Below are 9,963 nucleotides of genomic sequence, written 5' to 3'. Positions count from 1 at the left end.
AAATAAAGAGAACAGGAAATATATTCAAGGCTTCATAAGCAGAAATTCAGAGTGGAAATCTTGAATTAATTTGCTTAGTTCAGATTTAGGATTGTATAAATGTTTGTCATTATTTCTAGTGTAAAAATGAAGAAAGATTCATATGAAGAGAATTTGTCAGAATACTCATCACATTTCCATTATCTAGGAAAAATGTGACTTGGGATCCATTAAATACAAAAGAGCGAACAGCTAACTCACTTCCTGATAGTTATATCAAGATTAGTTAGAGTAATATAGCAGTACCATACATACACAAGTGGTATAGATTTATTTGTAATCACTCTAAAAATAGCGTTGAAGAATTATTTTTGGCAAAAAGCAAAGAATGTGAGTTAAGATTAAGGGGCATAAGTTTCTACTGGCAAAATGATTGTTTTATAACTAATATAAATATTCTCATCAGTATTAAGGTTCTGGAATTCAAGCATTACTAAACAGTTCACTTCCTTCTTTAATAATATCATTCTTTTTATTCCTGCCTTCATAAGTGCATTAATATCACTAAAACAACTTATTATTTCATTTAGCCCAGTAACTGGGAACATTTTGAGTGTGCAGGTATTTGTAGATAGTCTTGTTGCCTTTTTCAAATAATCTGTCTCTAAGAATGTGAGGGTATTTAAGACTGAAAATGGTAATTTTTTTCTTATTCATTTGATTTCTGCTAGAAACAAGGAGACCTGTACTGGGATCAGAAGCTCCACTGTCTTCGGACCCAATATAAAAACAGAACCAGACACCCACAGAAATTATTAGAGAGTACATGTATGGTACTTGCACTCATCTTCAGTGGGCCCAGGATGTGTTGGGGAGACCATGGATGTGCATTTTGCTCTGTGCCCGAGAGGTAAATCTGATACATTTGAGATCTATGGCAGTTGTGGTGCACAAACAGGTCACCCACCAGGCACAGGTCCACCGAGTCCATCACATTCTAGATGGCATGAAACTGGCAGGTTGAGTTGCCTCACCAGCAGCTGACAAGAAAAGAATAGTGCCATATCAGCCAGTTAGAAGCTTGCCAAGTGGCAGGCTTTACACTGTGGTAGCCATTTGTGAGATGGGAAAACGCACCAGAGAGAGAACAAATCCACCACATGGAGTATTTTCCAAGCAGGCATGGGAAATGAATTCATGCACTCTGAACACCACTTGAATGCCTTAATTACAAGACCATTCTTTAGCTTGAAAAAGGAGATCATGTTGGGCAGATATGATATGGAAAATGCAAAGTCCACATAAAAGACCTAATATGAACAATATTTCATTTTACGCAGACTTGCACCAAAATTTGGAGGAATTAACTCCACCTTTTTCTCACTGAAATATCTGAATTTCAGGAAACAGATTCTGAAATATTTCAAGGAATGAAATTTCCAAATTTGGTCTAAAACTGAAAGTTCATATAAAAAGGCATCTTGTTACAGGTTTGAGAGGCATTATTTTTCGTAGTTGTAAGGAACAGAGAAGAATTCAGAGCACAAGCCGTTCTTTTCAGGACTGAAATAGAAGCCAAAACAACCCTTAGGTTATCATGTATTCAACAGCATATTTTTAGAGGAGTGCTCTTTGTCTGAAAGCATCAGCTGTTACTATGGTTGCTAAACACTGCAGTAAGACTTTTATGTTTGCATGTGAATTGTCAAATCCTAATAATATAGACTGAAACGTTATATGTCCCATGACTGCCTCAGACTGAAGTTTTGTGGAGCATTTTACCTCTAACCATTCCTAGTCTTTCTCCAAATGAGGCTTGGTTTTGTCTGTATTAGAAATGCTGCTGAGCTCCACTTTCATAAGCTCTTGTCCTTAGAGAAGGCACTAGAAATTTGGCAGGAAGGTGAGAAACTGAAGATTCACAGCTGCAGTGGATGTTAAAAGAAGCAGAACAGCAAACATGTAAAATACCATATCATGTTACATACTTGAAGAAAACACCAAATTATTCTCTCTTTTAATTTATTCTCTCTGCACTTTTGTTTGACAACTGCAAAATGCAGGTGATACTACTTCTCTCTCAAAAGCATTGTGAAAATAAAAGGAAGTTTGTGAAAAGCTAAAAGTCTATACAAATAAACTCCACTAAAAAAACCATGAAAAAATAATGATTTTGTTGGTAGAAAAGGGTTTGAAAAATGTATGGTAAAAAAGTAGGAACCACTACAAAGACCAAAGATGAAAAATTATTGAATAACTACTGTCTAAATGAGCCTCATCTTCCCTGTCTACTGAGGCACAGATTTAGGAGAGAAAGCACAATATATGGAAATACTGGTGCTTAATTAAGATACGATAAAGATGTATCATCGTAGTACTTAATACACGAGACAGGGAAACGAAGGTAATACAGCCTGTCAGAACTCTGAGAACAAAATAGCCAGCTCCTCTGATGGCAGGTGGAGCTCTTGGGCATAAAAATGTCAAACTGATGTTACGCACGGATATTACTTTCAGCTTCTCATCCAAACCTTCACCAGCCTTTGATGTGAGTAGGGATCTAGACATGAATATGAACTTTTTTCCTGATCTCTTCTCTATAATAGATGGGTTCAACTAAGCTCCAGCAACCTAAGCATCACTGAAATTTGGAAAAATCAGTATTCTGCTGCAATCATAAGGTCAGATCTTCTAGGCTTTTCCAAAAACTTTAATTTTTCAAGCCTACCAGTAAGATAACTAGGCTCTCAATCCTTCCTTGAGCAATTCCACAGCTGTTCCTTATTAGCCTTTACAGAAAGATTGTGCAACACTATGAAATGCCTTGAAAACACGTGAACTAAATCATATAGCAGGGTAACCACGTTAGCTCCAATACACACCTCTCTCTGTGTGTGTATTGTCCTATGGAGTAACGATAAGCGTTAAGAATTAAGGCTTCAGTCTGTTATTGTTGCCTTAGTATCCCAGTTCGGAAGATTTAGGCATCACACCAGTTTGTAATCCTCTAAGCACCCAGGTCTCTGCCAGTAAAATCTCCCGATGCCTGGCTTGGTGTCCATGTCCATAGCTGTATCACCTATGATACTGCAGAGCTACGCAATGTTCTCAGCCAGGAGCTCCTCCACTACCTTATTTCTACATTATTGACGAATGATTGGTACCAACATCAACTACCAATGGGGATTTTTTGCTGTGATGGCATGTCCCTTTCACTCAGTGTTAAGCACTTGCAGAGGGTATGGAAAAGTCAGGTTTGGCAGAGCAACAGAGCACTGTGCAATGGACAGTCATTTCTCTTGTCAGCATTTTTCACTGAAGACCTAAGGCTTTCTCGAAATCCTCATCTCAGGCAACTGCAAGCACGTCAACACCACACAGCAGAGTGTGACACGAAGTTAATGGGGATCTAAAAGCATATATTCAAGAACATAACTATTTTTCTTTTGGACTCAGCCCAGCTCATGTGAAACACAGTCTGTGAAGACCATATTCAACCACAAATAGACCCATCTCAGGCATATCTGCTCTAATTGATTTATACTTAATTGCTCTCTCTTCTGGTATTGTGTCAACCATCAGGACAGCTTATGAGCATCAGGGAGTCCTGTGGTTCCTCAGGAACGTCCTTTTCATTTTACACAGCCAGGCCCACTTGACTTTAGCACTGTACAAACCAGGCAAGTCCCCAACAGGGCTTTTTGTCTGCAAATATCAAATTAAATTATGTTTAAATATAATAAAAGGTATAATGTTTATATCATAAGAATTACTTCTAGTGAGATCTGGGTTTTTTTCATTGTAGCCTTTCTGATGCTCTTTTGACATTTCACAGTGGATATTTTTTTTAAGTCCTTCATGCCACCACTTACTAAATAAACATCTAAAGCATTTTTTAGATTTAGGATAAACTATATCAATTTCTTTTTCTTCTGCTATGAGGTTGCTTATATTAAGAGGCCCTGTGACTCAGTTAATCTTTGCAAAGGAACCATTACACTGGTAATAAAATGGGAAATGAGCACGCTGCAAACAACACCTCTGTACAGAGAGTCTAGAGATGCAAAACAATTTCAGAGAACTGTAGCCATTAGCAAAAATAGCAGATTACTTGTGACAGCTAACAAGATGTATGCACAGTATCTTTGACAGAGCTTTCACAAAGAACAGCCAGCTGACAGTAAAAGAAAAATACACAATGGGTTTTAGAGGAAAGGCAACCAGAATGAATACCTTGGGATGGTGAACATCAGTGTTGACCTTCCAGACTACCAAAAATTCATGGAAACTGCCCACAGCGTCCCTGGTGGGTATGGTCCTAAATGTGCTGTAAAGCAGCTCTTGCTTGTCCCCTCTTAATACCAGTCAAATGAACAAAGGAGACAGAAAGGAACAGGTAGGAGTTTGAAGAACAATAGTCTGAGCATTCTTTGGGGATCACTGGCATCTTGCAGATGGATTAAGTTTATGTGGATTCAAAACGCTGTCAGACAAATTTACAGGAGAAAAATCCAGCAAGGCTTCCCAACCATACACACACCTCCTCTGATCCCTCAGGCTGCTGACCCAGGCATGTCCTGAGGCTGGGAGAGCACCGTGGGGAAGTGCCACTGTCACACACACCCTGTGCTTATATTCCCCCTAGACATCCACTGCAACCACAGTCAGAGACTAGACACTGAAAAAGAGGGGTCAGTGGTCCCAGACTTACTTGCTGCCAAACACTCCAGCAGATTCCATGTTCCTCTGACCCATGGCAATGCCAGGGAAAGTAAGACAGCCATAAGAAGTAAGTAAACATGCATATCCATCAAGATCCTTTGCCACAGCAGCTGATTACCACAGCAATTCCGGACCAGAGCCCTTAAAGGGATTTATGCCCAGGCATCAATCCCTGCTGTGAAATGCCGCCTGTGCATCTCTCGTGCAGACAGCAGCAGAAAACTGGGGCTGCCAACAATGTGCAGAAAGTACTAATTCTTCCTTTGCCGGGCTGAAGACCATGCTAGCTGCTTGTTATAAGAGAAACACCTAATTTTTGTTGTGACTACAATGACACTTACTGCCACAGTGTGCTATTTTTACCAGGGATGCTGAGCTCCTCACAGCCCAAGGAACACATTTTTACATTACCTGCAAAAGTAACTGTAATGTGCAGGGCTCTCTGGAGGTAAACCTAGGAGCTGGATGGAATATATGTCACGATATATATACCTATTTGACCTGTGCCTCTTTATGAGAGGTAGTCAGAGGCCAGGGGTGCAGTTCAGACCTTTCCACTTAAGCCTGCACAAAGAAGTCAGCAGTCGTCAGACTAGCGTTTGCAGTAAACATAGTTAACAACAAATACTAAAATGGTAAACAAAACACCACAGATCATTTAGGTGCTCGTATTAATTCTAAAATCATTTCATCTCCACCATTGCATAGATCTATATGTCTAGTCTTTATTATTACTGATGCCAGTTTATGTGGTATAATTGTGCTGCATAACTCTGGCTGAATTTGTTGGGGTTTTGCTTGTTTCTCTTTTCCTGGTGACACCTGTATCATGAATATTTTAGCACTTTTGTCAAAGATCCTTGTAGCCCTAGGAGAAAATTATTATATTACAAGTGTATAGGTGAATGTTGCAATGTGTAGGCCCTGGTCAAGCAGGTTTTAAGTGTCTGGGATGATTCAACCTCTTAAATGTCTTACATATGTACCAATGTACATGACAAACTAGACTTTGTGGTCTGGCTAGCACTAACAAGTAGTGTGTAAGTGCTTGAGCTCTACTCACAGTTTTTCATGTAAAACCTATTGTAAGTCTTATTGCTCACTTGGTCATTAGTCATTAACACTGAAACACAGAATCAAAAGGAAAATTCAGACTGGAAGGGACCTCAAGAGGTCTTCAGTCTAATCTTCAGCTCAGACCAGGGTCAGCTGTGAGACCGGACCAAGTTGTTTGGGCCTGTATCAGATGGGTCTTGAAAACACCCAAGGATGGAGACGGCACAATCTCTGTGGACAGTGTGCCACTGCTGGGCTGTCCTTAAGGGGAAAAAGTTCCTTCCCCCTTACAACCATTCTGAACCTGTCTTGGTTGTTCCTCACCCTCCAACCATGCATTGCTTATGAAGAATCCAGCTCTGTTTCCTTGATGCTGTCCCCATAGGTACCAGGGGATGCTGTTGAGTCATCCCAAACCCACCCCTTCTCCAGGCTGAACCAGCCCAGATCCCCCAGTCCCTCCTTGCAGGGAAAGCACTCCTGCCCTCAACATTGTGGCTGTCCTCTGGGCTTGCCGCACTTTGTCAACATCTTTCTTATACCATCAAAGAGATCCGAATAAGACTTAAATGTCAAAGGAATCTATAACCGTGGTGTTGATCTTCAACATTCCTGTGGGAATACTTAAAGCAAAGCAGTCAAAACTGGTAAAGTGGTCGTGCCTTAAGTCAGTGCTTAAACTCACCCTCATTTGATTTACAAAATAAGATTTGAAAAATGACAATGTGGTTTTGTCACCATAAAATGACCCTCTCCTGGAGTTTCTGTACAGTAGCAGAAATGGAAACCAGCGCCCCCAGCAATGTATCAGTTACAGCTCACAGAAACCTCGTTCAGTGGTTACAGAAATCTTTTCAAGCACTTTTTGTCAACAAAATGCCTCAAAAGCTTTCTTAATAAACCCTTACAGGTTTCCTTGCATAAAATACTCCATTTTTTTTCTGGAAATTAGCTTTCTAGTGGGTGGCCTGCTTACTGAGCTTCCAAACTTTGAAGTCAGTGAAAACAAGGGGGATGGAGGGGCAGGAAATTACACACACTGGAGGACAGGCTTACCTGAGGGTAGTTTTGTGTTAGAAAATGTGTTAGAAGTACATTGATTTGGTAGAAGGAACAAGGAAAGCAAAGAAAGAAAAGCTACATTTTAAATTCCTTTTACTTTCAGGTAACTGTAAGTGACAGTAGTAAAAAATGATGCAGCTCCTTGTTTGACCTTTCAAACGCTTCCACTTCAGTTCTGGGTTTGTCCTGTTTATGTTGGCTTTTTATGAATATTCCAGAAAACGCTTTTGTTGGTAAGAAAGTTTGCCAAAAGAATAAATTTCATAGGTGGAAATTCAACTCCAGGAAGTCGATGGGGCCTCATTTTTTACATTCCCAGATGCCTGAGAAGAGCAGATTGAAGGTCATGATCAGTCATTTGCACCTAAAACTTGCTTTGAAAAGTAATACTATCCAATGAGAAATAGAAATGGTATCATATGCCCTATGTGAGCAATAAACACAGTTCAGTCTTCAATGATAAAAACACATAAGATGCAGCTAAGTAACAGTGTATTTCTGAAGTGCACATTTTGTAGACAGTACTAATTATAGGCTCTATCTCCTTTAAGATGTCAGGGGTGAAGACACCTGTAACTTTGCAGACTATTCTGAATTTCACACAGGGGCTTTCAGAAGTATTTTTTCTTAATCTTAAATTTTCTTTGGGTTTCTCTGTGTTCTCTGGTTGCTTTGTTCTTTCAGGGTCTGTTTTTTGGAGAAAAACAGTTTATTCTTTCTATGCCTTCCCTTTGTTTTCATAGCAGGCATTCTATCTTTTTTATTGACTTGGCTTACTTTCTTGATTTTTTTTTTTTTAAAATATTCTTTCTGTTTACTTGGGATGTATTTTTCCTTTGGACTGTTTTTCCCCCTTTCCAATTACATCTTCTTCTTTCATGCTGTTTTTCTTTGCTCTGGCTTTCTACCTCGTTCCCCTGCTAGTGTGTTTGTTTTTCAGATTGTGCAACTTCTTTAGGCTATGACTTCTATCAGCTGCCGGTACTGAGAGGAGTAAGATACAATGGACGGGTCCTCCGGGACCACTGTTTCAATGCACTGAGAATGCACCAAGGACTGAGGCAGACCTAATCATATCGCACAGTTTGATTGCAGTGTGATTACCCATGGAAGAAGAGTTGTTTTCTTTCTCCCACCACAGAAGGGTACATAGTCAGCACTGAATAAGAGAAAATGAATGACATCAGGCAATTGAAATACTTTCTAAATAATGGATCCACATCCTAGCTATACAAACTAAGAATGTATTCCTATTATTGCTGAACTCCTCAGAAGCTATATTGAGCCCTTTAGAAAGGCACTTTCACATGGGAGCAGATGTGAAAAAGAAAGCATTTAAAGAAAATTAACTTTTTTTTCCCCAGAGTTCTAGACAGTAGATGTAAAATGGCAGCACGGGAACATACACTGTAGTAACTGCTCTAACTCAGAAATGTTTTTTATATAAAGACACTCAGAACAGATGCTTAGAAATGCATGGGTTATGTTTTATCCTTATTTTAACATGGATCAAGCTGAGATCCCCACTTCTTTCTAGGAAAATAGAAGTTGAAGGGAGGGGGCGGAAATTACTATTAGGAAAAGCCTGTTATTTGTTTCAACTGCAAAGATTTCTTTTAGGAGTGACTTTCACTGGATCTCCAACTGCACATGCACATTTAGACCTTAGGTCTCCACCCTAAACAGAGGGATAAAACTCCATGCAAGAAGTAAGAAGGCACAGATCATTCCCTGTCAGCTACCAGCACCAGTAACAGGTGCCCAGGGCTCCTGCTCTCCCGTGAGAAGAGGGGAGAACAAGGCAGCAGCCAGGCAGGGAGGTGCTGACAGGATGAGAATGATGTTGATGAGACCATATTGCTCTGCACAGTGGGACAATGGTCCAGTAGCTAATGCAGTACCACAGAAGTGAAGATATGCGAGTTTAATTCTCTGCTCCATTACCTGCCATTGCAGTAGTGTTGGGAAAATTACAAGATCCTGTGTTTTGGCAGTATTCAGGTGCCTGACTGCTACTAATTTCAAGGGGAATTAAATGCATAAATATTTTTTTTAATATCTGGAACTTGGTACCAAACCTTGCCACCTCTAGGACGTGGACTGCCCTGCCTCCTCCTAGGGGTAGGTGGGGATGAATGTGTCAGGGACACATTGCAGAGGTATTCAGCATGCAGCTGGTGGAGATTGCTGTTTAGGATCTTAGATGTCATGTAGAAAGTACAGTTATGTGTGTAGCTGCTAGACATGACTGAGTGGAGATGTCTTTAAGCACCGAGCTCTCCCCAGACTACCTCCCACATGCCTATCACGCTTATGAGCACACTTTGACCAAGTACAATTTACCTAAAAGAAATACTAACTGCTTTCAACAGAGGAATTCTGGGGACTTCCAGGAAGAAATTCCATTATTTTATCTGCCTGGTATCAGTCGCATACCCTGTAAGGGCTGTTGCATACAGGGAGCTGATGGGGCCAGCAGGACATGCCAGGGGCTGTCATTGCTTCCCCTGTTGTACCTGGAATCACAGTGTGCACATAAAGACCCCTGATATTCCAGCCATAGTTTAAGGAAAGGCTACTCACAGCAGAAAGCAATGTAAGTGGCAGTATCATCTGGCTTTGAAGCCATTCATATCCAAAAGCATATATAGCATATATGTTGGCTGCGCAGCTAGGCAGTCTGAGGGAAAGCCTAATTTTTTTTACATTAATAAATCTGTGGGCAACTGAAGTAGTACCCATCTCTTACTTTTTCAGGCTGCTGCCTCACAAATGTCATAGTTTTTGAGGAGAGGTTGAAAGAGAGGAGCAGCCCTGTCAATTTTTGTCATGAAAGCTCATCACATCGCTGGGGAAGCTTACCATTCAAGGCAGGAGACAGGCATGGGTAGTGAAGCTGGTGGGATATAACCCATAAAAGACAAAAGGAGCATGCCAGAGCTCTGCAGGATAAGGTGAGAGCTCAGGTTTGCATCCCTTCTGACACAGGAAGAGCAGTGGTGGTCCATGAGGGTTGCTCCAGCTCAGGGCCTGCAAGGTGGCAGCAGGGACCCTGTTGAAGGACCAGGGCCAGAGGACACCCCCAGGGAAACTGGGCTGCTACAGTCAGGATGGGACAGAAGAGCCATCCATGTTTTCTACATT

The 9,963-nt window shown here is 40.8% G+C and overlaps 1 protein-coding gene across 5 annotated transcripts in view; it reads right to left on the bottom strand.

The window, feature by feature from the left end:
• Nucleotides 1-7,428: 7,428 nt before the first annotated feature.
• The window catches only part of LOC308060134 (inositol 1,4,5-trisphosphate receptor-interacting protein-like 1), a 48,887-nt gene continuing 46,352 nt past the window's right edge, over nucleotides 7,429-9,963 (bottom strand). For all 5 annotated transcript variants that reach the window (XM_080378471.1, XM_080378475.1, XM_080378472.1 and 2 more), the window contains exon 2: nucleotides 7,429-9,963. This exon is cut by the window's right edge. The gene's annotated coding sequence lies outside the window, so the exon portion shown is untranslated.

Source organism: Falco punctatus (assembly GCF_963210335.1).
Source record: "Falco punctatus genome assembly, chromosome: 1".
Taxonomy (NCBI): domain Eukaryota; kingdom Metazoa; phylum Chordata; class Aves; order Falconiformes; family Falconidae; genus Falco; species Falco punctatus.
Note: the sequence above shows the minus strand (reverse complement) of the source record. Positions and strands in the feature narration are given on the sequence as shown.